This window comes from Myotis lucifugus, unplaced genomic scaffold (genome assembly GCF_000147115.1).
Source record: "Myotis lucifugus unplaced genomic scaffold, Myoluc2.0 scaffold_7756, whole genome shotgun sequence".
Lineage (NCBI taxonomy): Eukaryota > Metazoa > Chordata > Mammalia > Chiroptera > Vespertilionidae > Myotis > Myotis lucifugus.
Window position 1 is genome coordinate 762 of NW_005878804.1, and position 6647 is coordinate 7408.

Genomic DNA, 6647 nt, shown 5'->3' on the forward strand with positions numbered 1-6647 from the left:
GTTTCTGTTAGATGTATATTGACTGATGTTTAGTGATGTTTAACTCTCGGTTAAATACACTGCCCAATTCTTCATATCTTAACATCTTCCTGTCAACATAAGAAACATTCAAAACTATGAAGAATTTTTGTTGGTTTATTTGAGCCCAAGTGTCCACAAGTGACAGGAAGCAAAACTTCAAAAAATTGAGATAATGTTCCAGAGAACAGCAGTTGTGGTTTGAATTTTATACATTAGAGGCTTAGTGCATGAAATTCCTGCACTTGTGTGTGGGGGTGGGGAAGGGAGGGGCCCTTGTGGGACCGACATCCTTAGCACTGTCGGGGAGGCGGGAGAGGCTATTGCCACCTGCACTGTTCTCCTCAGCCATGAGCCCAGCTCTGGCTGAGTGGTACGTTGCCTGTGGGAGCACAATGATCACCAAGAGTAGCTCCTGCGTTGAGCATCTGCCCCCTGGTATTCAGTGCATGTGACGGTGACTGGTCTTTCCCCAATTCGGATTTACATATTACCTTTTATTATATAGGATTAGAGGTCTGGTGCATCGGGGAGGGGTGGGCAGGTCACTCAGCTTGGCCTGTGCCCTATCTCAACATATGCATTTATTTGAAACTAGCTGTAACCAGGCATGCATCGCTGTGGCTCAGTCTGGTTAAATGGGAAAGAAAGAAAACAGAAAGCGCACGTTTCTAATATATTTAATTTCACAATGCTTGTCGGTATACAATATTTTTTGTTGTTCCACTGTCTGTGCAGATATAGAGACTGTCTGGTTTGCCAACTCTAGAACACGCAACATATAATTGTCCATGTGAGAAGCAATCCGTGTCTAGATCTAAACCGCACAATTCTAAAGATTGGCCCTGAGCTTTGTTGATGGTGATTGCAAACGCCAATCGAGCCAAACCGGTTTCAGCGGAAAGGCCTTTTTATATTTTGCACATTCATTTGCCTTCATCCCAGTATGAATTCTGTGATATTCACTAAGTTTTTGCTGGTAAACACTTCCAACACTCCTCACATCTGTAAGACTTCTCTTAAGTATGAACTCTCTAATGATAAGTAAGGGATGAAGAATGCCTAAAGGCTTTGCCACATTCTCTACATTTATAAGGCTTCTCTCCAGAATGAATTGTCTGATGTTCACTAGGGAAGGAGGAACGGCTGAAGATGTTGCCACATTCTCTACAAATATAAGGCTTCTCTCCAGTATGAACTCTCTGATGGCGATTAAGCTTTGAGGAGTCACTGAATGCTTTGCCACATTCTCTACATTTATAAGGCTTCTCTCCAGTGTGAACTCTATGATGCTCATTAAGGACTGAAGAGCTGACAAAAGCTTTGCCACATTTTCCACATTTATAAGGCTTCTCTCTGGTGTGTATTCTCTGATGATAAGTAAAGTATGAAAAATTTCAAAAGGCTTTGCAACACTTTCCACATTTATATGGCTTCTCTCCCGTATGATCTCCCTGATGATAAATAAGGTGTGAGGACTAGCTAAAGGCTTTGCCACATTCTCAACATTTATGAGGCTTCTCTCCAGTATGAACTCTCTGGTGACTATTAAGGGACGGTGCTGAAATGAATCCTTTGCCACATTTTCTACACTTATAAGACTTCTCTTCAGTGTGCATTCTCTGATGAGAAGTAAGGTTTGAGGACCATCTAAAGGTTTTGCCAGTCTCTACACTTATAAGGCTTCTCTCCAATGTGAACTCTCTGATGACCAGTAAGGGTTGAGGACTGGCTAAAGGCTTTGCCACATTCTGTACATTTATAAGGCTTCTCTCCAGTATGAACTTTCTGATGTCGATTAAGCTGTGAGGAGACCCTGAATGCTTTGCCACATTCTGTACATTTATAAGGCTTCTCTCCAGTATGAACTCTCTTATGCGTAATAAGGTGTGAGGAACAACCAAAGGCTTTGCCACATTCTGTACATTTATAAGGCTTCTCTCCAGTATGAACTTTCTGATGCATAGTAAGGCTTGAAGAACTACGAAAGGCTTTGCTACATTCTGTACATTTATAAGGCTTCTCTCCAGTATGAATTCTCTGATGTGTAATAAGGTATGAGGATCTACCAAAGGCTTTGCCACATTCTGTACATTTATAAGGCTTCTCTCCAGTATGAACTCTCTGATGACAATTAAGGGATGGTGCCAAAATGAATCCTTTGCCACATTCTCTACACTTATAAGGCTTCTCTCCAGTATGAACTCTCTGATGTTTAGTAAGTAGTGAAGAGCTGTCAAAGGCTTTGCCACATTCTCCACATTTATAAGGCTTCTCTCCAGTATGAACTTTTTGATGTCGATTAAGCTTTGCGGACTCACTGAATGCTTTGCCACATTCTGCACATTTATAAGGCTTCTCTCCAGTATGAACTCTCTGATGCGGAATAAGGTTTGAGGAACTACCAAAGGCTTTGCAACATTCTGTACATTTATAAGGCTTCTCTCCAGTATGAACTCTCTGATGCGGAATAAGGTTTGAGGAACTACCAAAGGCTTTGCCACATTCTGTACATTTATAAGGCTTCTCTCCAGTATGAACTCTCTGATGCGTAATAAGGGTTTGAGGAACTACCAAAGGCTTTGCCACATTCTGCACATTTATAAGGCTTCTCTCCAGTATGAACTTTCTGATGCGTAATAAGGTATGAGGAACTACCAAAAGGCTTTGCAACATTCTGTACATTTATAAGGCTTCTCTCCAGTATGAACTTTCTGATGCGTAATAAGGTTTGAGGAACTACCAAAGGCTTTGCCACATTCTGTACATTTATAAGGCTTCTCTCCAGTATGAACTCTCTGATGTCGATTAAGCTTTGTGGACTCACTGAATGCTTTGCCACATTCTGTACATTTATAAGGCTTCTCTCCAGTATGAACTCTCTGATGCGTAATAAGGTATGAGGAATAACCAAAGGCTTTGCCACATTCTGTACATTTATAAGGCTTCTCTCCAGTATGAACTCTCTGATGCGTAATAAGGTTTGAGGAACTACCAAAGGCTTTGCCACATTCTGTACATTTATAAGGCTTCTCTCCAGTATGAACTTTTTGATGTCGATTAAGCTTTGTGGACACACTGAATGCTTTGCCACATTCTGTACATTTATAAGGCTTCTCTCCGGTATGAACTCTCTGATGCGTAATAAGGTTTGAGGAACTACCAAAGGCTTTGCCACATTCCCTACATTTATAAGGCTTCTCTCCAATGTGAACTCTCTGATAAGTAAGGAATGAGGAATTCCTAAAGGCTTTGCCACACTTTCCACATTTATATGGCTTCTCACCAGTGTGATCTTTCTGAGGACAAATAAGGTGTGAGGACTGGCTAAAGGCTTTGCCACATTCTGTACATTTGTAAGGCTTCTCTCCAGTATAATTTCTCTGATTTACAGTGCAACCTGACAGCCAATTACATGTTTTACCAGAATCTTTACATTTATAAGGGTTTTCTCCACTATAGATTTTTTTCATTTTACTTAGATTGAATACTTGACTGGAGATTCTGCCACAAGGATTCCATTTGTAAGCCTTCACCCCAGTATGAACATTCTCTTGTTCAGTGTAATTTGAAGACTGCTGAAAAGACTGGACACATTTACTTCCTTTGTGTGTCTTCTCCACAATAGGAATAACCTGATGTATATTGTGATTGGACATTTGCTGAAAGACTTTTTCACCTTTACAATGGTCCTCTGCAAGCTCACTTGTCCGATGATTAAGATAAGACTCTTGCTTAAAATTTTTCCAATGTTCAATCTATTGATAAGTGAAATCTCCTTTATGTGTACTCTGGTAATAATCGGAGATAGAAAGATCTTTAGTGAGAGTTATAGTTTCACTAAACATGTACACTCATTCCATAAGTACCATTTTGTTATATTCATTAAACCAAGATGGCTGTATTAAAAAAGCTTTCCTAATTTATTGAAATTATAGATAAAAATATATATACAAAACATTAATTGTCAGAGGAAGAAGAATGAATCCTTGTATAAAAGACTGCCAAACTGCCCAGCGAGAATGGCTCCGTGGTTGAGCTTTGATGTATGAACTAGTAGGTCATGGTTCTGTTCCCATTAAGGGCACATGCCCAGTTCCAGGATCAGTCCACAGTGGGAGGCATGCAGGAGGCAGCCAATGGATGATTCTCTCTCATCATTGCTGTTTTACCCTCCCTCTTTCTCTCTCTTACTCTCTGAATTCAATAAAAATAAATCTTTTAATTTAAAAAAATCATAAAAAGATTGCCCTCTTGAGCACATTTTAATAGGTAAGTTATAAAGCTATACATTTTAGAAATGATTGCATGAACGTTTACTTCAGCCCTACATTTCAAATAATTCAAATAAATATTTACACTAGAGTATATGTGAATTCCTAGCCTTTCCAGATTTCCTTTCCAAGAATGCATAACAATAAAAAGTTGTTTTGAATCTTCACTTAAAGAAACACATTGATCTGCCAATGTAACTGACTTTATTTATTTATTTTATTATTTTTAAAAATATATTTTATTGATTTTTTACAGAGAAGAAGGGAGAAGGATAGAGAGTTAGAAACATCGATGAGAGAGAAACATTGATCAGCTGCCTCCTGTACACCTCCCACTGGGATGTGCCCGCAACCAAGGTACATGCCCTTGACCAGAATTGAACCTGGGACCTTTCAGTCAATAGGCCAACACTCTATCCACTGAGCCAAACCGGTCAGGGCCTAACTGACTTTAAATTGTAAGATATCCCAAATGCATAATACACCTGACCTCTTTAGATAACAAGAATTTTATTAGAATAAGTGTTCCTGATTAGTTCTGTTTATATTAATATTCTCCCTTCTCCTGACACTCTTCCTCAAATTCCAAGGCTCTCCTTAAGTATACATTATCAAAGTGACACCTTTTACATCTCACCAGTATTATTTCAGGGAATAAATCTTGTAGTCCGGGCTTTGGCATAAGGACCTGGTTATCTTTAGATGACATAGCTGTAAAAACAGCACACAAATTCTTAAGTTTCCACAACCAGGAGAGTGCACTTTGAAGTTAACAGCACGTATTGACCAAATGACATTTTGGTGTACTCCAAGAGCATGAAAAGAATTCAATCAAAGCTAAAGATAGGTTCAGTGAGGAAAACTCACATCAAAGAGGGACAAAGCGTTCCTTAAACCTCCTGACACACTATGGCAATATAACAAAAACACTCACAATGCCCAGTTTCTTCGCTGGAGAGAGAAAGATGAGGGAAATGAATGTTCAATGACCTCCCTGTTTTGAAGCATCTTGAACAACAAGTGTCTGTTGTGTGTGACACAGAGTGTGAACAGAATGGCAGTAAACGATGAGTGCCCTGTAGTGGCTGCTACAAAGAAACAATGAGAAAGTGTTCGAGCACTTCAAAGACTGGGGTACTAAAAATGTATATCAAGCCCGAAAAGATACCGTTGGACTGAGAAAGAAACAGAGAACAAACCCTATCCACTAAGGCAATCTGGCTAAGGCATATAGAAAAGTTTTTATGACATTTGATTTTATATTGTATCACTGAATGGAAAGGTAAACAAAACAGAGTAGTCAAAAGGCATTACACACCATATAAAAATAACTTCACATTAAAGCAAATTGTCAGTGCGTTAAAAATACCAGCTGTGAATTGGGGAAAAACAAATCCTACAAAGCATATTACCTGATAAGTAGTTAATATTCAGAATATATAAAGACCTTTTAAAAATCAACATGAGAAAAGAGGTAACACAATTTTTAAAATATCCAAAGCTATATAGTTAACTAATCTACAAGATAACAGGCAAGAACACACAATTGGTAAAGATGGATTCTTCACCAAGTAGGGAGACAAAAATGGAACAGATACATGCAAAAATAATAAAACTAGATCCCGTTCATAGGCCATGTACCAAAATGTACTCAGCAGGCATTAACAACTAAAATATAGGACCCGAAACCATGAAAACAATGAAAGAAAACATTGTCAATGAACTTCACCAACACTCTTAAAAATAGTGGTTTTCATATATCTTCCTAGGCATAAGAAAGAAGTTAAAAAATAAAGAAATGAGACTACAAAAAAATAAGATTGGCATACCAAAAGAAAGCACAAAATAACAACAGCCCAACAGACCTGAATATACATTTCACAAACAGGACATAAAGATGCACAACAGACATATTTTATTATGTTGAACTCATACATCCCCAGAGAAATGCAAATGGACACCACCATGAAATACCACCAAACACCTAACAGGATGCCAATCATACATAAAAAAAAAAAGTATTACCAATGAAGTGGAGAAATGAGAACATTCATGCACTGTCAGCAAGATTATAAAAACACTAGAGGCCTGGTGCAAGATATTTGTGCACTGGGGGGTGGGGGGTGTCTCTCAGCCCAGGCTACACCTTATCCGATCTGGGACCCATCAGGGACGTCTGACTGCTGGTTTAGGCCCGATCCCGAAACTAGCAGTCAGACATCTCTCTCACAGTCCGGGACTGCTGGCTCCCAAATGCTTACCTGCCTGCCTGCCTGACTGCCCTTTACCGCTTCTGCCTGACAGCCTCATCGATGCCTAAATGCTCCCCTGCCAGCCCAATTGCCCCCAACTGCC

General features: G+C 39.3%; 1 pseudogene; it reads right to left on the bottom strand.

Moving 5' to 3' along the window:
- Window positions 1-682: 682 nt before the first annotated feature.
- LOC102422180 lies at window positions 683-3491 on the bottom strand (annotated as a pseudogene).
- Between the last annotated feature and the right edge of the window lie 3156 nt (window positions 3492-6647).